The sequence below is a fragment of the Acomys minous genome, assembly GCF_964271855.1.
Source record: "Acomys minous genome assembly, chromosome: 6".
NCBI classification, from domain to species: domain Eukaryota; kingdom Metazoa; phylum Chordata; class Mammalia; order Rodentia; family Muridae; genus Acomys; species Acomys minous.
This window is the reverse complement of record NC_140487.1, coordinates 74904606-74926216: the sequence shown is the minus strand read 5'-3', so window position 1 is coordinate 74926216 and position 21611 is coordinate 74904606. Positions and strand designations below refer to the sequence as shown.

The 21611-nt window shown below is 45.0% G+C and overlaps 1 protein-coding gene and 1 long non-coding RNA gene across 2 annotated transcripts in view; both read right to left on the bottom strand.

Moving 5' to 3' along the window:
- The window catches only part of PLXNA4 (plexin A4), a 452691-nt gene that overhangs the window by 209361 nt on the left and 221719 nt on the right, over nt 1-21611 (bottom strand). The gene's annotated exons all lie outside the window — the stretch shown is intronic.
- On the bottom strand, nt 11919-16532 carry LOC311598895. The gene is made up of 3 exons (XR_014779701.1): nt 16329-16532; nt 14022-14183; nt 11919-12065 (listed from the first exon to the last, which is right to left on the bottom strand). It is a non-coding gene; the product is annotated as an uncharacterized lncRNA (long non-coding RNA).

Sequence of the window (21611 nt, the reverse complement as noted above, 5' to 3'; positions counted from 1 at the left end):
AAATACGTATTTTATCACATATAAGTAAATGAGCTTTGATGAAGCTGCTCACCGCTCTACTCCTTAGGTGCAATGATCTTAAATGTTGAGACACGAGTTTTCCATTTCTTCAGATTAAGATGAAAACTTAACAAAGATGATTTAGGTGGCAAAGTCCTTGAAAAGCCTGTGTGGAGAGCGTACTGAGTCTATAAAGTCTGGCCTTTCATAGGAAACTTCTTGGCAGGCACTGAACAGAGTTTCCAACCAAAGCTGACACTGATGCTGATTCTAATGATAACAAAGATGACTAATTTTACCAAGAGTACTATAGTACACATTCACTATTCACCGTCACCACCACTAACACGACCTAAGACAGGTAATCAGGGTGATAAACTACAGATCACAAATATTCACACAGTTTTCCTGACTTTCTCCTGTAGGAGAAAATGACTGGCTAGTGGCCTCATGGGTTCTCTAGATGTCAGTGGTTTTTCTTACTTTCCACATCCCATTTGCCATCTTTGCTTTAGACCCATGCAACAACAAGCTATGGCGAACCGAATCTAAGACATCAGTGAATTCCACTCAGTTCTGGCCTGGTTGAGGTTAAGAGTGCAAGAAAAAATGGCATGAAACACTCCTTCCATCCCTGTTCACTAAATTGATCACTCACATTTGAAACAGAGTAACTAGTGAATTTACTAGGATGGACAAAGAGAAATGAGAACATGATGACTCTGAAGATAAAGTGTGGGAAGAACCTAGGGTACTGTTGCTAGGCAACCAGCCATGGTCCATCACAGAAGTGGGCAGTGCTTCTGTGTAGTCGAAGGTCTATGACTTAAGATGTTTCTGAGCACCAGCGACTGAGGAGTTTTAAATCATCCCTACCTTGGTCTCCTTACCCTTGTCCCTACAGCAGATAGAACCACGGATATGGTGTCCTCAAAAGACAGCTTTGCTCAGTGGAGAGAAGCAGCCAAGAGGACACAGAGACAAATTGGGAGCAACAAAAGGCATGGGGAGGAGCATATTTACTGAAGTCCAGGTTCTGCCACCAGGCTCATTCTGTAGAGTCCATAGAGCTGTGCAGAGATGGGCGAAGCTGGCTGGAAGAAGTGATAGAGCACAGCAAGGGTCTCAACTCTATCCAGGGCCACAAGCCCGAAGAGCTAGGATTCTGAGGTCCTTCATCAGAACTGAGTTGTATCTGAAGATGACTGAGCATGTTTTAAAAGCACTGGAGAAGTCCCTGGCAGAGCAAGGGGAGAAATAGTAGCATGAAGCTTTTTCCAGTCTTTGGGTCTTGCAGTCTTTAATGCACCACATTTGATCTAAGCTAAGGCACTAATTGTATGGAACATTGTAATTTTATGTACTAATAAGAAAAAATGTAACAATTAAGTATGACAGTGCATTGCTTGTAAGGTACATTCAGTTTCAGAGATGTTAAAAATGGGACGAAAAATGTGTACCTAAATCTTTGACAACAGTATTCAAGCCCTCCACAGAACGGGCCTGCTTGATGTCTCCACCTTTTTTCCTATCTGCTCCTGAGCCAGTCCTGTTGCTCCTTCACCAGCTCACACACACCTTGTTCATCTAGACCTGGACTGATGCTGTTCCTTTTACCCAGAAGGAAAACAGACACCTCTCTCCATCTGGAACACCCATGTATTTTGTTCTATCTTCACCATGGCATCTGTGGCTTTTCTTTCAATATATTATAAGTTCCTTGAGGTAGACGAAACAATAGTTAAGTATTTATTGAGTTTCTATTGGGGGTGGATAATAAAAGAAGTATATGTGTACATAAACATGGAGATTATATATATATATATATATATATATATATATATCCAGGCTAGATATTGATAACCCATAGTCAGCTGGAAATTTCATAAGCAAGAAGGAGGAGAAGGAGAATGATAAGGAGGAGGAGGAGGAAAGGAGGAAATAAAGAAAGAAAATGAAAGAAAGAGTGAATGGGTATTCAATACACTGATCATCTCAGCTTAGCCTAGTGGAGTTCCTTTTCTCGTTAGTGTGGCCAAAGCAACCAAAAGGAGAAAGGATTTATTCTGCCTCATGGTTAAAAGGCTACAGGTCCATCATGGGGGAAGACATGGCAACTGAAAATGGCTTCTAAGGGAGTGGAGGTATGGAGCAGTTTGTTCGTGTCTTGGTAGATCAGGAAGCAGAAATACCCAGGCTCAATAGAACCAGACTACAACCCATTAAACTTTGTCCTACAGACCAATGAGTCTCCATGTTAAAAAAAATGCCCCAATCTCTCAAGGCTATACTTTTCACAAAGGGCTAAGTATTCAAACACTGAAATCTATAAGGGACATTTCACACACAAACCAGGAACATCTACTGAGGCAGGCTTAGAATTGCCAAGGTAAGGCAAAATAATCTAAACAGAACCTATTGCATAGCCAATGGCTGACGGTCCCATGGCTTTTATTGAAAAGAGCAAGACTCACAATTTGCAATGAGGTATATGCTGAACTAGCGTTAAGTGTTGTCTTCACACCAGTGGAAAGTTAGGAACCATCTATCCCATACCGAGAAGAAGGTACTAATGTGACCTGTTGACGAAGGTGAGCTATGGGTAGTTACTTTGCTGAGTTCATTCAAGCTTCTGACTGTATTCCTTAGTCAACATAGTATTCAGACACACACTCTAGGAAACACCATTGTCCATTTTTAGATGCTTTGAATCTGAGTGGCTTGAAGCATGGGCAGCATGCCAGGCATGAAGTGGCATGGACAATCCATCATCATGGCTTTCTTTTAGTGTGGAAACAGCTTTGTGGGGATCATCCAGTACAGCGCTGTTTGTTACCCTTCCTCCACCCAGGAACATCAACAAAATTGTCTCAGCCATGAGGAAATGCGTGATTATAAATAAAACAAAAGCTTGGAGGCATTATGAAAAACTAAAGAAAAAGGAAACTAGATAAAATAATAACATTGGATAAAAGTATGAATAACAATGCTGACAATAATGAGGGAGCTCATGAGTCACAGTAATACATGTATATTAGTCAAACAGAGGATCTAGGAACATAATGAGTTGCAAGCAGATTCATCTTGGCTGCAGAATAAAAAGCATCTGTGGTTATTGTTGCTCTTATAAAGTAAGCTGGGCTTAAAATACCATTGTAGACAAGTGTATCTTTTGGTACATTTGAAACCACAACCCCAGAGCAGAGTTCTGTCTTTTGTTTCTGTGGCTGAGGGATGACCAGAGATTCCTCTGAGATATGCAGGTGACTACTAACTCTTGCAAGTGGCTTAAGAAGAGACGGCCAAGCCTGATTGAACAGGCAAATACTTCCCGTGGGTGTTTCTGAGGAGATGTAGGTATTTGGCATAAGTCCCATTCAAGGACCACACTCATGGAAAACATAAAGAAAGCAGTTTTCAAAGAAGTCATATAGAAGATCAACTAAAAAGAATACATAAGTGAGCCACACCACTCCTGGGACTTTCCTTTAAGGAATGCTAGTCAACCCATGACTCAGATGCCTGGGCATCACTGGTTCCTGAGGGACTGTTCACAGTGGCTAAATTATGGAACCAGTCAAGGTGTCTATCACAGAGGAGAAAGTACAATGGGATTTTCTCCACCATGGATGTTGTTTGAAGGAAAATGGGTATAACCGGAAATAATCATATTTAACAAATTAAGTCAGTCTGAGGAAGATAAATAGCATGTGTTCCCTTTTCTTTGTAGCTCATAGATTTTTATATAGGCACATAAATTGCATCTGTATATGTGGTGAGAATGTGGAGTCAAAACTTTCTAGGGGAACAAAGGGAACAAATAGAGGGGGAGAAGGAAAAGTTGGTGGAGTAAGCAGGAAATACAGTCAAATTACATCATAAACTTGTATAAAAATGTCCTTATATGATCTAGTACTGTGTCACCGCAAACAAACAAAGCACAATGGTATCTGCTTAATCTCAGTACATGAGAAGTGGAATTGGAAGGAACAGAAATTCAAGGTCATCTTCAGCTACATAATGAATTTGAGCCAGCCTGGCCTACATGAATCCCTGTCTCAAAAAAACAAAACAAAGCAAAACACAAATTCCAAAATGAATAAATACATGTTAAAAAAATAATGCTAGTTGGGCCCTTGTGATGGCTCGGTGGGTAGAGGTACTTGCTACCAAAGTGTGTGTGCAATTATTTAAATAGCTATTTAAATTAAAAAAAAATTAAATAAAAAAGTACTGGTTAAACTCAGAGCTTTGTTCTATATGAGCACTCTACCAAGGGGTAACATCTCTAGCCCATTTTTTAATTTTTAAAAAACTGAACAAATTTTATTTTATTTCTATCAAGCCATAAAATTATTTATCATTTTTGTTTAGTTTATTAATTTGAGATTATATAATTTCTCTCTTCCCTTTTGCTTCCTTTTTCTAAACCCTCTTCCTTTCTTTCTTTCACATTCATGGCCTCCTTTTCACTAATTGTTGTTACATGCATGTATCTAGTACATATATATTCCTAATATATAAATAAAACTGCTCATTCTGTATAGTGTTACTTGTATGTATGTTTTCAGGAGACAATTTTAAGGTCTATGTAGCCCAGGCTAGCCTTGAGCTCATGATTCTCCTGCTTTACCCCTTGTATATCTAGATTTCCTAGCCTAAACCACCAGGCCCATCTGGAAAGTTATTTTGATGCGGGCTATTTCACAATATGTATGTGTGTTCTCTTAGTGAGAATTCTGAAATTGTTATCACTTGAAAATGGAAAAGCCTTCTGAAGTTATTAGAGAGCTGCTTGTAATAAGGGAAGTGTCAGCCGTGAGCTATACCGTGAAGTGATGCGCACAGCCATGAGCTACACCGTGAAGTGATGCTCACAGCCGTGAGCTACACCGTGAAGTGATTCTCACAGCCATGAGCTACACAGTGAAGTGATGCGCACAGCCATGAGCTACACAGTGAAGTGATGCGCACAGCCGTGAGCTACACAGTGAAGTGATGCGCACAGCCATGAGCTACACCGTGAAGTGATAACATGCACAAGCAGAGGGCCACTCTATTTAGATTCACAGACGCCAACCCACACCCATTATTGTCACACCCACTGCGGCTTTGGATGACTGTGTCTTCTCTCATGACAGTGTGGCTCTTGTCACAAGGGGGAGAACAGATGGGATGCCATCTTGAAAAACATGTTCTTGCCATGGGAGACAGGTTTTCTTCTCTGAGCTCATCCTAACAGTGCGAAGACAGGCTATGAGTGGGTTATAGGAGCATCATGTCGGGGTCTCCTCCTATACACCTTGGCTCTTGGGGAGGTTCCTGCCTGCTGCCGTGTGCCCCGGAGACATCCCTTTCTATGCCTGTCACAATGTGACAAAGGTCTGTCACTTTTCATGGATGAAAGACTTCAGAAAAGCTTAGTTCCCTGTAGAGCAAAGGCCAGAATGGTGGAGGACTATCTTAGCATCTCACTCACCATGGCACATGAAAAGTGTCCCATCCCATACAGCGTCTGATGTGCCTACCTACCTCCTCTGCCCGAAGCAGTCAACACCAGCCCCCATTGATTGAGGGCCTGAGCTGGACCCTTCTCCCTCCTCTGGCCTTAGCTGTCTCCCTTTTCCCTCCCTTAGCTGTCCTATTAACCATATGATGGGGTCATGTGGCTTCCTGGCAGCTGCCCATCAAAACAGTCTATTTTTACTTCTGTCCTTGAAGTGTGATCATCTCGTTTCTCAGCCCTGGGACAAGAGAGAAATGGGTTGGGGTGTTGCTTATCAATGAAAGGAGGGCCAGTGCCATCTCCAAGGCACGCAGGCATCCTGGGTTGAAACCCACAGCACAGTGAAGAGACCTATCCTAAAAGAGGAAGTGATGTCTGCTGTAAACTAGGCGGGTCGACTGTGTCTGCCTGCCGGAACATTCTACCTCAGTGTTCTCACTGCAAATTTGTAGGTGATAACCATTCCTCCAACCAAACAGGAGCCGGCAGCTGATGGATATTGGTGAGATAAATAAGTGACTGACTGAGAAAATGCATACCTGTAGACATACATTTGGAGGTAGGTCTTTAAAGTCACTCCTTTTGGGGATCAATGTAAAAGCGGAAAGTCACTTGAGTGGAGGATTTAATAACCAACAAAGTACAAACACTAAATCCTGACTGTTGACACATTAAGGGTGGCTATTTGGTAACTACCAACACCTCCAAAGCACTTAGTTAAGTGACTATTGTACTAAACCAATACTCCAAAGATCACTATTAATGTCAGAACATGAACAAGTGAAAAAAAAAATCCATCTGAGAAAAAGCTACACCAATTTATACATTCAGAGTACTTGTTATACATGCATTAAACATTAACATTTTGCTCCTGCTTATTTCTTAAGGGCAAGAAATCTCAAGTATACCCAGCGCGTCGAGCTCTCCCACAGAACAACATGCAATATCTCCCCTACGGTAGTAACAGCCACCAAGTATGCTGTGCTGAATTGAATGAATAGGATGAAGGAACGAGTCAAGGAAAGTGTCTGTTGGGATATTGGGAAAGGAAATGATGTCATCCATGGATCTACCACCCACGAGTTCAGGTGAGCGGGTTGCTCTGGGAACCCCATAGATCTGTTCCCCTAAATCTTCTGGCTGAACCAGTCAAGTCCCAGTGGGAACAGTCGCCAATAGCCATGGCTACAGGAAGCTGCTGGCAGAGTCCCAGAAGCTCCAAGAAGCTCACCCCAAGAGGAACTCTTCAGGCAGCGCCAGAATAGCGCCAACCTCACAGGAGAGCCCAGCTGGGCCATAAATTGTACTGACAAAGATAAAGACCCACATTTTCTCTTGGCTCAAAGGACTTTAGCATGGCACATTTACCCTCTGCTCTGCCAGGCTAGTGGACTGTGTTCGTGGCTTCCTTTTTCCCTGTAATTGTTCTCTTTTCCCACTCAGCCCCTTTTCCCCCTTTCCCATCTGCTGCATGAGCTATAGGCCCCCACCATTTCTGGTCAACTGGGGTGCATGTCATCCCAAATCTGGTACAGCAGGCTGTTTGTTAGGATGACCTTGAAGTCACCTTCCGCCTGAATCTTCCCTCGTTGTCAAGTACCACTTGTTCCCATGGATAGCTGTGGCCGTAGGAGAAGCACTCAAATGCGAATTAGTGGACTCTGGTGCAGATATGGTTACTTGCCACTGTGTGATTTGACATCTCTGAGCTTCACAAAACAATGCTGACCCCATGGGGTGTGTAAAAGGCTAACCAAGATATCTCCATGTTTTCATTAAATTCAGATTTCCGAGTTTGTTTTGCATGCTTCACGAGATCTTCACAACCTTTGTTCACCTCAAGGGAGGTAAGGTAGGTGTTTCAACACAGTGGGTTTCTTTTTTTTTAGGTGAGGGGCGTAACAAAAAAAGTGAATTATGAGGTCAGTCATACAAGTGGTGGGAATAGCCCAGGTCTCCCACTACTCTGTTGTTTCTAAGTCTCCTTGTCTTTCTACGGAGAAAGTTATGTAGTTTGTGAGGGAGGAAGGCCTGCTTTCCAAACACACTGGGAGATGGGCAGCACTGCCAGGAAGCATAGACAGTTCCCCTTTTTGGTCACCACACTGCAACCCGTCTCATTTCTTAGACAATATAAAAAGTCTATGCCATCCTTCATTTTCATTTTGTGCCTCAGTGTCTCTGACTTGCTCATGGCAGTGGGTTCAGGCAGACTTTTCTACCTGAATTATAAAAGAAACTGTCCAAAGTATTTTGAGCATTCTTTTCTGGGTAAATTACACACACACACACACACACACACACACACACACACACACACACGTGCATACGCAGGTGCATGAACACACCACATACATACACACACTCATACACATATATACAAGTGCACACATGTGGACTTGCACACACTACATGCAGACACACACATGCACACACTCACAGACACACATATGCTCACAGACACTCACGTATATGCAGACACACACTCATACACACATTCAAGCACACACACATATACACCAATGTACATACAAATGCTCAGGCTTGCATACACACACATGCAGAGACAAACACACACATCCACATGTGCACAAATACATGCGCACACACTAACAAATGCAAACACACACACACACACACACACACACACACACACACACACACACACAGTTTCCTAGAAATGTGGACGAGTGCAAGCTCCTAGAGGAAGTGGCTTATCTGGGCTTCCGGCAGACGTTATTGACGTGATGTGTATCCAGAGTGTTGAATGAAAAGGTGAGGTGGTCTTGACAGCGCTATCACTAGGCAGAAAGATTTGATCAGTAGTAAGAAGATGACATTAAAAGCAAAGGGCAGAGAAAGAAAACTGCCTCCCTTTGTGAGCTTGGAAAACATGATAAAATATAAATAACATGGCTGCTACCCTGGTTGCAGTTTCTCTTTTTATGCTGATTACCACTTGAGATAATTAGCTAGTACAACAAGCCAAATAGAGAACCACCTGAACTCTTTGCTAGATCACTCCCCCTCCTTTATCCCTGTAGACCAACCTGGACTAAAGGACATTAAAGCGCTCTTTGCTCAAACCCCCATCCATTCCCCCATGAGCAAGGAAATACAGAGCTCAAAGGCTAACTTCTCTTCCTTGCCTAGCCCAGAGAGGTTGCTGGGAGGAGCTTAAAGGCTGGTGTGAGGAGGGAAGCTGGGATGCATCTCCATGACAACCACCCAGGCCAAGGCCAGTTTTATCACCTGGAAACTCTAAACAAGACACAGAGGGGGATGGGGGTGGGGTGGGGCATATGTTGGGAAGTTTGGAGTCTCAAAAACATGAGCCTGCTTGACTTCAAGTGTAGGTAATACCTAACATGGCCCGGGAGGAAAGGAAAAAACAGACCCACACCACAGTCTAAGAAATCAGGCAAATCAAGGAAGACGAGTTTCTGGAGACCCGCTTTTGCTACCCAGACAGACATCCAAGATGGCCAAGAAGGAAATATTAAATTCAGTAGTGCTGAGCCTACTATCAATAGGACAGGGGCGGTATTTCTTCTAGAAGAGTCTTCAGATGATACTGGATGACTAAGAAGGGAGAGGGGACAGTTGCCCAGAACGACAATGACAGTGGCACAGCCCAGATTCCACCTACACTTACTTTCTTACTCAACCTGGGCCCATCTTACTGTTTTCAGCTGGCTTCATCTCCTTTCCCAGGAAGCACCTGCTCTGCTGAGACACAGCCACACAAAGTGTTGCCCCACATGTTCATCTTAACTCCATTTCCCCTGTAGAGAGCCATGGACACAAGGCCACTGACTCTAGAATGTGAGTGCCATGCATGAAGGAACAAGTCTCGCTTGATTCCTTGCTTCTCCTCAGCTTGGTGCTGGGGGCCCTCTACGGATTGGGTGTAATATCTCCTTCTCTCTCACCTTGCCCACTGTCCCAGTGGATAGGAGAGTCTGAAGGAGCCAGTCCACCACATGCTGACTATAGGCTCTTTACTAGACCATTGCCTTCTCTGCCTTCTGTATATGAACCATGGCAAACTGACTCCTATGGCTTGGAGAGGAACCCTCTCTCATAGGCATATTTGTCGAATGCTTGGTCCCCAGCTGGTGGCGCCACATGTGAAGGTTTAGCACCTCTGGGAGGTGGGAGAAACCAGAGGAGGCAGGCTACTGGGGAGTGTCTTCAAAGGTGACAGCTAGTCTTTATCCCTTCCTGCCGTCTAGGAAGTAAGGAATACCTTTTACCATGATTCTGCCAAAATGCAAAGGGCCAAGCAACAGACCACAGATCCCTCTGAAAGCATGAACAAAAAGAATCCTTTTCCCATTAATTTGTTTATATAGCTGCAAGGGCCACAGTTACGCACGGGCTATGGATTCGCCTATCTCCCACAGCACGTAGCTTTCAGGTGTCACTAGCATTTCTGCTGCTCTGATCCAAGGACATGACTCACAGACCCAGCTGTGCATAAGTGAGTGAATGAAGCCAAGCTGACCTTTTCATTCCAAACCTGTGTCTTTTGGCTCAGTGCTTCCCTACACTTTTTATATCATAGCACCTAATGTTTGTACACTGCTAACCTGCCAACATAAACCGAAGAGGTTGTTTACTGTTGCAGGCAAGTGGCTCAGGGATTCTGGCTATCCTTAGACCCTCCTAGAGGCTTCCAGCACTGTGGGGGTTGATATCCTTGTGCTGTAATCTTTTCTGTAAGAGACAGAAAAGAAAGGGCACCCAAAACTGTGAAGGGCATAGCTACTGTCTCCAAAGCCAGGGAAACTTAGGACACTAGTTAGTTCAATGATTATGGTTCTAGTAACCCAAGATGAATAAAATACTTAGATTAGCTTAAAATAGTCAGGTTAGACTGAGCCAATAGAAGGCCTCCTCTGGGTCTGGGGGTAGAGCTATCCTCTTAAATCTAATTACTATAGGAGAAAGGCAGAATGGGAAGCTATCACTGTCCCCCTCCCCAAACAGAATGGAGGAGAAGGTGATTCCTCACGGGAAGACTGTCACAAATATGAGGCTTTTTTCTCTGTGGCCCTCATCCCAAGCCTTCCCTAGTGTGTCCTTGAGTATGCTCATCTTGAACACAGCAGCAGTCTCTCCGCTTCCAAGCCCGAATCATCTGCTGAGGGCTACAGTGGCCACCTCATGCTGCCACTGAAGTATCAAACATGTGAGCTTTTCTTCAGAGGTTTTTTTAAAAAACAAATGAATAAGTAAATAATAAATAAATAAACAAACCCCCCCTCTCTCTCTCCCTCCCCCCCCCTCTCTCTCTCCCACCCCCACCCCCTCCGTCTCTCTTTATCTTAACAGCATCTTTCAACCCAGGAGCTGCCAGAGAAGTTAGAATCCGTAGCTATGTATAGAAACCCCATCACTCTCTACTGAAATAGAGAGGAACGGTAACGCCCCCACAGCACTTAGGGAGAGAGGGGAAATCAACCCAATCCAGCCAAAACATGGGATGAGTGGATGCTGCACTGTGCTGCCTGGCACGTGTAGGGGATTACACAGGGAGGAGGGCAGGGCGAGGAATTGCAGTGTGTGTGTGTGTGTGTGTGTGTGTGTCTGTGTCTGTGTGTCTGTGTGTGTCAGTCTGTCTGTCTCTCTGTGTGTATGTCTGTATGTATGTGTGTATGTGTGTGTTTACATGTATGTAGTGTATGTGTCTGTCTATCTGTGTGTTTATGTGTATGTATATGTGTGTGGTGTGTGTTTGTGTATGTCTGTGTGTGTCTGTGTCTGTGTGTCTGTGTATGTCAGTCTGTCTGTCTCTCTGTGTGCATGTCTGTATGTATGTGTGTATGTGTGTGTTTACATGTATGTAGTGTATGTGTATGTGTCTGTCTATCTGTGTGTTTATGTGTATGTATATGTGTGTGGTGTGTGTTTGTGTATGTCTGTGTGTGTCTGTGTCTGTGTGTCTGTGTATGTCAGTCTGTCTGTCTCTCTGTGTGCATGTCTGTATGTATGTGTGTATGTGTGTGTTTACATGTATGTAGTGTATGTGTATGTGTCTGTCTATCTGTGTGTTTATGTGTATGTATATGTGTGTGTTGTGTGTATGTGTGTGTGTGTGTGTGTGTGTGTGTGTGTGTGTGTGTGTGTGTGTGCACATGTGCTGGAAGAATCTGCCTCTGGGCATCTCATTCTCGCTCCTGGATGTACTTTATCACATTTGGAAAGGACTTTGGGGACAGGAAATTTGATGAATTCCCAACGCAATGCTTCAGGACCCTGACTGCAAAGGAGCTGTCCCTAATAACCAAGCTCCAGGCGGCTTCCCACAGTTCCAGTCCCCTTTCCCTGTGAAGTCCTTCACAGAGCTGGGAACAGATGGTCACCATCCTCTTCGTAATAACCCTCTTACACTGAAGACGGTCATTATGTCACCCCTCACCCTCTGCTTCTCCTTGTGAGGGGGAAAAAGAAGAACTCTGACATCTTTATCTTGGCTTGAAAAGTGTTTCCTTTGTCCTGGGCAATCCATCACCATCCTCCCTTTCTTCTAAAAACTGTGGTCTCTCCTCTGATCCTGCAGCAAAAATAATTAGCAGGGAGCATGTACATACCATTCCTGCCCTCTGCTCCATTACGATGGGACACACTAATCAGGGAGACGCTGAGAGGAGAGCAAAGAACACAGGCTCGATGCTTCCCCCAAGTTTCCATAGTCAACCTTCTTAAACTGAGAAAGTAAGTCAACCGCAGCCTCACAAATCTGGAAATAAAGATGCTAAGATGTCAAATATGTCCCCCAAATCAGGTTAGGAGGAGGTCTGAATTCGGATCTAGTTGTTGATAAGCTCACAGACCAGTTTGTATTAACAGGATATCAAGTCAGTTCAGGAATGCAAATCAAAGTCACAGTGAAATTCCATTTCACACCTGCCAGGATGGCCACACTAGAGTTGGGCTGTAACAGGTGTTGGTGAAGAAGTGGAGAAATCTGGACCTTCACACACTGCTGGTGCCCACATCAGTGATGCAACTGCTTTGCAAACACTTAGGCTCTTCCTCAGTTGGTTAGATAGAAATTGCTACATCACCTCCCAAAGCTACTCTTATGTCTGCAGCTAAGAGGGATGAAAACGTGGTTCACAGTAGCACCATTCATCACAGCCTTGAAGTAGAAGTGACCCAACAGTCAAGTCAGGTATAGTGGTATATGCCTGCAATCCAAACACTTGTAGAGGCAAGAGGATTGTTCAAGGCTAACTTCGGCTACACAGTGAGTTGGAGGCCAGCCCTACCGCTGTCCCCACTAGTCAGGAAACTAAGACCCAAGGTCTACGAAGAAGGAAGTGCTGAGGCCCCTCACTGACTGATCCAAGGAATACAGCAAACAAACATGCCCTCCGTCCACCATCCCATTTCCAATGGGAGGCAGGAAGCATAGGGGAGGCATCTTGCCCAAGTGTGGTGTGAGTCGAATTTAGGACTCAGCAGAGGACCTGGATGGAGGGCTTCCTCTGTGCCAGAGCCACATTCCCTCAGGTGGCAGCAGCTTGTGGCTGGCTGAGGGAAGCCTGGCAGGGAAACGGGTACTCATCCTTCACCTGCTCCTCCCTCGCTCGGTCAGTGCATAAAGCTCCAGAGAAAGAGGAAGCAAAGAAAGAAAAGAAGAAAAGAGCATTGGAAAATAAAAGGGGGCCAATTCCCTCTGATTAAGCCCGTTATTGGGCTGCGAATCAAATTAAACCACAGGGCTTTCCACTCGCAGAGTGCTATTTTAAGCCTTATTAGACTATATTAGGATTGGCATACATTTCCACTGACATAATATTGGCCTTTAATTGGATTTAAGGGCAAGGAGGCTGCATTCAGTTGCAATAGGCCCCTGCAAGGAGGAATTTGGTATGCTTCTCATAGCACCCCACTTTCTCTGCTGGCCACCATCTGAGGGTGCAAGTAGGCCTATCACCCATTCAGACCCCAAACAGCAGTCTTCTTTCTCATCCTCTAACAGGATGCCCTAGAATGGGCCCCTCTCACACATATACGTGCCCATTGCTGCTGGCAGACACCTCTGTAGCTCTAGAAGCTGCTGACCTATGGCTACCAATCAGGCTGGGTAGTGCCCTTCAGACTGTGAGCATAGCTCTGGGGAGAGTGGCTAATGTCACTCTCTGAATTCTAGGCAACTGACTGAAGAGGAGGACTTGAAGCTGGAAACACTTGACCTTGGTCTTTGAACCCCAGGTCACCCCTGGGGCAGGGGGAAGCTGGGTAGAGAAGGACCACAGGAAGTAGTGCTCGTCAGGCGAGCAGCAGGTTCTGCCTGAGGACTCAGCTCTCCCTGGATCACCAGTATAGCCAAGGATAACCCTGAACTTCTGGTCCTCCATCTTTACCTCCTGAGCTCAGGGATTATAGGTGAACGCCCTCCTCCTCCATGCAGTGAGGCAGTGATGCAGTGATGGAGATCAAAGGCTGAGCTCCTCTTAGCTGAGTTGCATCCCTACCTTTTCTCAGCTCCCTGTTTACTTACCTCTGTCAAAAGACGGATGCTCCAGGTGGGAGTTTAATGGACTGGCCTAGGGCCCTGCAGGGATCCCCAGTCACCAAACACCCATGAGAGCTGCCCTTTCCTCCTCTGTAAAGTGGGAATGCATTGTTCCTTCCTCCTTCTCCAGAATATTCTAGAAGTTAACTGGGAGAACAGGGGTAAAATGGTGCTTGTGAGGCTTAGCAACCTTCAAGCTTCTTCGCTTTCCTTTGTTTTCCAGGCTTCAAATAGTTGTACTGAAAGGCACCATCAATGTAACAGACGTCACCAACTGTGTTACAAAATAACGTTGGGATGAGAAAAATCTTGGTACAGAGACAAGGATGTATGAAATATCACTTCCCAAAATATTGCTCAAACATGGAAAAAACACACAAAATTCCTCAAGAATTTTCACTAATACATGTGAACATCGCCCATTCGCACTTGCCAAGATGCTTCTTGGCTATACTTTGATGTCTTCAATTTCCACACTTGTTTTCAACTCTTCTGCCAGAGCCATGTGCTTGTTGATTTTTACTGCATTTTTATGACGTTTCTGCTCTAGCAATAAGTTTTGCATTATTAGTTTTATCAAATAACAGAATGTCTGGTTGGCTGGCGGAGGTTTACTGGCCCGATTTTTATGGCTCCAGCCCAGAACACTTTCTGCGATCGCTTTCTGAGTAGTTCCTAAAACCTCTTCTTAAGTGTGTGCTTCTGCCTGTATTAAATCACATCTGAGAGCTAATTGTTATGGTATAAACTTAGCATCAGTGTGGTGCCAATTGCTGTAATCTTATCATTATTACTTAATCACAGGCTTGCTTGCTCCATTCTATGCAGTGCGGCATACACATGTTGGGGGAAAGTTGCTTGTAAATCCAATATTTATAAACAATGCCTTTCCCCCACACATATTATCGCACCTTAAAATGCCTATGTGGCAAATTTAGTTTAGGTGATATACCGAGTTTCCCTGACACTGGAGAGAAACGAAAAGCAAAGAAAATCAGACCAAGGTAATCCCAGATTGTAATCTGCAGCTTCCTCTGTCCTGATTTTTTGATCAGTGCCTAGGAACAATTTGCTTCTATCGCTGAGAGAAAGAAGCACTCGCTCGTGCATGAAGGGAGGACGCTAAGGCAATAAGCCAGGAAGGAGCTTGCCCAGTGATGGGAGGAGGCAGCAGTCATCCCGTCCCTCTTAGCCTGGCATCCACCAAGTCTGGAGAGTTTCTGAAGAGATCTGCAACCCCTCCAAGTCTCTGCTCTTTTCAAGTCAGGTCTGGTTCCCTCATGGAGCCTGAGCCCAGGGGATGTTTTTTTTTCCCTCTCCCTTTCCCCAACCCCAACAGATGTCCTCAATGCACGCTGACCCCCAGAGAGTTCCACATCAGTAAGAGTGAGACCTCCTGGAATGTTCCCCCAAGGGGACATCAAAGGAGCAACTGTCCTGGTGGTTTTGGATTAATGGCATCTGAATCATTACAGGGTTGAGTCGTGCTTGCCCGGGAGCAGGGCGCAGGGAAAGCACCAAGCCAGCATATTAAGGAATGGGCTGAAATCCATGAACATGGATCACACCACTGATTTAGCCAGGATGAGTAAATGATTTGAAACCCTCTGTAGTCCAAAATCTTTCTAAGGCTCACTTGGAGTCAACATGTTGTTCACTGTTCTCATAGCTACAACTAAGCCACTACAGCTCTTCTTTTCCCCTCACCAGGGAAAACAATATTCCCATGGCAGAGGGTGTCAGGATGCAGCCTTTGATAAAAATAACTTTTTGCCGTAGTGTACTCTTGTCCTGTTAATGCACTCAACGCACGTAAGTTACTGAAATAGGGGCAACTACATGGTCAATGATGCCTGAGTGCCCAAGTGCATGTGTGTGTCCCAGTGTCCCCTGCTCTGCACATGTTGTCTTTACTCTGGGCAAGGAAAGTTCTCAAAGAAGCATGACTTCTCCAAAAAAGAGGATGTTCTAGCTCCTCCCTTTGCTTGTACAGATGTGGCAAAGGCACAGAGGATCAGACAAGGGGTTATGAGCTCCCCAAAGCTCTCTTGGAGCCAACTTACTGACAGTACCAGGAAAGTGTGAAGAAGGTGACTGAGTCTCTTTGCAGCACCTGCATACTTTCAAGACACATGAGGCTGTGAGCAGTTTGGAAATTTGATTGGCCCAAAGTCTAGGAAGTGTGGGTATCCCTTTGCAGCACTGTTTCAGGGGAAGCCAATAAGCAAGCAGCCCCTCCTTTAAAGGAACCTTCCGTTATAGGAGGCTGCGATGGCAGGTGAGACCAAGTACCTGTACTGTGGTGGCAAAAGAGCTGCATCCTTTCTCTTCTTGGCCATGGTACTCAGGGCTCTTTGCTGCTCAGTAGACTTTTACTCCCCAATTTGTACCTTCAGAGGATAAAGCCCATGGCAATGTGAGAAGAAACCATGTAGGATGGTTCAACACAGAAGGGGCTAGCATGCCCTGCAAGAAACACTGTTTCTAGCTGCCTGAGTGACCCAAATGCTACACTTGGTCCCAGTCTGCACCCTAGCTATCCATCTTTCTAGGAGCCCTGATGTCATCCTCTGTAGAGTTCCCTTGTGATTATGACATCCTCATCAGTCACTGTCCCTTGCAATAGAAACTCTAACTGGCAAATCCCAAAGACAACTATTATCAGATTTTATTAGCCAGAACGGAGAGGCCCTTGACTGGAAGGTACAGACACACCCATCATGGCCTCTTCTTTCCATTAAATGGCCAGTCAAATGAGACTGTCCCTGCCTAACAGGCTCCCACTGTTAGCAGTTGCCTAGCACTGATTTGCATCTGCCTCTATCCTAAATCCAAGAGCTGCAGCCACAAGTGAGAAAAACAAACAAACTCCACAGACATGGAGACATAGGGAAGGTATAGAGGAGAGAGATGGAGGGCTTCTGAGGCAGCCATGAGTTGTGTTTCTGGGAGAAGAGATAGCTCAGCTGATGCTGCACTGTCAAAGGACCACAGGCTGGGTCAGCGATAAACAACAGCTTCGGTCCTCACACTTTGGTCCTGAGAAGTTCAGGGTGGACAGGGTACATCTTGTATATATAGGCTGTCTGGCTGCTGAGAGACATGGGGAGGGAGAGGGAGGGGGAAAAACGCACTTTTGTAACAAAGCCACTCCTATGATGATTAACAATAAGTAACTCCTTCCCTGTGACAACAGGAACCTATTCAGGAAGGCAGCGTCACCTCCCCAAGGTCTCTTAGTACTGCTCCAATGGCACCTGAGTCATATCATGGAGTTTTGGTGGAGACAGTCCATCTACAGCTAAGACGTTGTTAGTTGTTAAGTGGGTGAGTTGACAGGAAGATGTTTATGTGCTAAATGGGAAAGTTGGTTGTAGAACATGGGACACGATGAAGCAGCAGACCATGGATGCTCATTGTAAAATGTAGGAGGGGCTCCAAGACAGGGCTACAGAGAGGGATACCTGATGCCCCGTGTGCTGATGGAACTGGTACGTCATTTTAGAAGGGAAAGCAGCACCACTAGTAGCAAGTTCAAAGGTATTGTCAGGCAGAATTCTGAAGCTCCAGCAGACAGGTAAGGAATTAAGGGGTTGGGCTTTCTCCCAGATTGTGCCTCCCATGGTCTGCTCTTCTACCCTGGTCCTCAAATGTGTATGGCAGGCGCTCAGACACGGCTGTTTGTGTAGATGGCAGAGTTGGGTTTATAGCAATTTAATCAGCGGCATTAATAATGTCACCTAAGCTTAATGATACCAATTATAACCATGGTAAACATCGCCAAGCAGCTTATAAACAGTGATATTAAAGATGAACTTCCCACATTCGGTCAATGCTGTTGTTAAGAAACAAAAGTGGAAGGTTCGTTCTTTAAATAGTACCGGATTTCTGCTCTCTTTGAAAATGAAGAGGCTTAGAAGCATCCGTGAGAGGTGCTGTCTGTAGCCATTGGTGGCTGCTTTGGGAATTTCCTAGGACAGATATGAGTCCGCTGATGTCACCTACCAAACAGGAGACATGGGCACAGTTAGATGGACAATCATTCTGAGCCAAGCAGTATTGCTTCCATACCCCAAGCAAATTCTGAGAATTCCAGGTGGAAGCACATAAAATGGTCAGAGAGCAGAAGAGAGAGGAGCTAGAAAAGCTTAGGAAAATGGAAAAGCAATGGAGCTGGGATTTAATAAAGATGTCTCCATCTGTAGGAGCTCCCATAAAATGGACAGGAAGCAACCTTCCTTCTCTGAGGAAGAAATGTGTTACAGAACCAAAAATGTCCCTTGAGGGAGTCACATGATAGACTGGTGAACACAAGGACACAGGAGTTCCTGAGGAAGTCATTGTAACATCACCTGTTTACTAGGACTTTCACATTAGAGATGGCATTTCTGCCTCGTCCAAGTGGACAGAGGAGGCAATTGGCTACAGAGAGTGGGTCAGCGTGAAGTCCCTTCCAGGAACAAGAGCCTATCAAAGGGGGCTCATGTTCAGAAACACCTTCATTTCAATCCACAGGACTTGCTGGCCTCTTTCACACAAGCCACAAGAGATCTCATCTCTCTGGGCTAAGGCAGGATAAAAGGAGGAGGCGGCTGCCCACCTAGACCTGTGCTTCTCAAGCTGTGGGTCGCGACCCCATGGGGGGGTTGAATGACCCTTTCACAAGAGTCGCATATCAGATATCCTTCATGTCAGATGTTTATATTCTGATTCAATAACAGTAGAAAACTACAGTTATGAAGTAGCAACAGAATAATTTTATGGTTGGAGGTCACCACACCATGCAGAACCATATTAAAGGATCACAGTGTTAGGACGGTTTGAGAACCACTGAGCTGGACCTTTCATCCAGCGCCCAGGTGAGTTCCTGAGTGCCGAGCTCTGCCCTACATCTCCCTCAGCTTTCCTCCTTCTTTTATACCCCTCACCTCCGCCATGAGCCTGAACGGAGGCCTTTCTGCCTCTTCTGGTTCTCACAGGGGGCTAACTCATGGGAAGACGCTCTTATCCTGGATGTCCCACAGGTGGACTCATTTCCACGTCCACATCCACATCCTCATTAGTGCTCCCTGAACTCATGCAAAAGCCTGGTTCCAAGTCCAGGTCCACTTTGGGATCTTATAAGATCAAACAAGCAAAACTCCTACCTCTCAGTGTGGTGCCTGCCCACCAGGTTGTCATAAAGACAGGATCAGGCTGGGCCGCCCCGCCCCACCTCACTTCATTTGAGCCCATGTGGGGGCTCAGATGTTTCTCCAAGAAGAATTAAAGGGCTGTACCCTCTCCCTCTTCATGCAGTTTGCAGAAAGCCAGCCAACCCTCTCTGCCTCCATCCCAGGTCTTTTCAGTTTAACATCTCCAGTGACAATGCACTCTTCGGGGGGAGTTTACTGCAGTGCTTGGAAATTGCATTGTGTGTTTTTATGGATTTGTGCATACACCCGGTGGTCTTAGAACTCTGCAGGCAACTCTAATAAATAAATAACAGTGCCCGGCTGAGCCCGAGTTAAAGTGAAGGATTTTTGTTAAGCCAAAGTCTGAGAAAGGAATTACAGGGAAACGTGTAACCAGGAGGCCAAAAGCAACTGGACACACAGCCCTCCGTGCAGGGGGAAGGACCACAACACATTCTCCTCCCCTGCCAGTGGGTCTCAGTGGAGATGAGGATTTGTGAACAAGATTCAGATTCCACTGCCACTATTAAATTGGTCTTAAAGTTTAAAAACAAAGTCTTTCTGTGGCTGCGTCTATGTGCCACCAGCCATCTGGAAGGGTACTGTGAAGTTATTTAATTATCCAGATATTTCGAAACACACGAATCCCTTTTCCTACGCTTTCAATTCAACCCAGATGTGTGTGCTCCGTAGAAAGTGTCTATGACTTGGGAGTTTTCATCTGAAAATGGGAGGAGGTTGTCTAAGAGGTATCCTTCCTATGAGCAAGTATGCCTAGGGAAATGGTTTGTGTACTGATTGTGTGTGTGTGTGTGTGTGTGTGTGTGTGTTCACTTGCATGGCAGTAAAGGCATGTGTCAGCATACACATTTTTCATGCACGTGTGTGCCAGTTAGAAGACATCTCAGCTGTCCCAGGGTACCATCCACATGAACTTCTTAAAGACAAGGTGTCGGACTGGCCGTAAGCTCACCAAGTAGGCCATGCTGGGTGGCCAGCAAGCTTCAAGTCCTTGCTTGTCCCTTCCTCCTTAGCACAGGGATTAAAAGCGTGTACCGCCACAATAGGCTTTTCTATGTGGGTTCTGAACACCAATCTCAAGTCTTATGTCAAGCACTTTTACCAACCAAGCTATCTTCCCAGGACCAAAAATCCTCTAAAGAACTGTGTTACTGCCACACTACGTAACCGCAGCATCTCTAAACAGAGGGACAACTGGTCAAATGATTTGAAGGAGTGTGTTGGTGGAAAGAAAACTGGGAAAGAAGATGGCTGTCTTTTATTAAATTTTCTGGAAATAATTAGCTGTGTGGGATCTTCAGGTATGGTGATTTCTAGGTTCCAGGCCATTGTTTGATCACAGTTAATTCCTAACGCATGTGCTCACTCACTGGCTATTAATCTGCTGCCTGTTGTATGGTGGGAAACATGATGGGTGATAGGAATAAAGTGGTAAAAACAAGGCTTTTAAAAACTTTGGCAGATGATTAAATTTACAATTCGGCAAGTAATTAATTACAACAGAGAAAGCTCTAAAGAAAAGGTGAAAGGAACTACTGTGGCCATTGGTGATGTTTGGGAGACACATTTTAAGCACGACTGGGTGACTTTTGCTAGGTAGGAAGAGGGCAGTGTGTCCTGAAGAGTGAGAAGGGGCAATTCCAGCAAGGCGGAACCTGGATCAGTGGAGAGCTTGCAGGGACACAGAAAGTATTTGCTGTTGACTTGAATGCATTAACCACTCCTTGGCACATTTAGATACCAGGACTAGAAGACTTGGGTTCTAGATCCTGGCTTAACAAGCCTGGTCTTCCAAGAAAGCACTGCGATTCCTGGTACGTGGCTTCTTATCTGTAAAATGGGATTGCAAACAGGTTTGTGTTTAAGTAGGCAAGGTGCTTTACAGTGCTTTGAAAGGCAGTGCACTACTATTACAGAAGGAAAAAAAATTGAGGCCTATTGGCTTTGGCTCATCCTATTGGCTCTGTTTGATTGTGGTAGTCATTAAAAGAAATGTTGTACGTAAATTTGGCAAAAAATAAAGGGAAACCCAGCCTAAGATTTTGTCACTATCATTCTTATTGCTGACATCCACCATGGTTATGTAGACATATCACACTATCCCTGAGAGTTGACAAGAACTGACAGAAATGTCTGTGATTCACATGCCTCTGTGATTTCTTTCCTTACCGCACTAGCTAGGTATAGAGAGGAGAGAGAGGAGGGAAACAAGATGTATAGGCCACGGGCTACAGTTTTGTGGCATTATTTACAAACAGGAGACAATTCTGAAAAATACCTTATCCCCTTGAGGGCAGTGGTCTAATCAAGATGTATAATTGCCTGCCTTATCTAAATGAACACATCATTTGAGAAACTGTAATGGGTTTCTGTGTGGCTT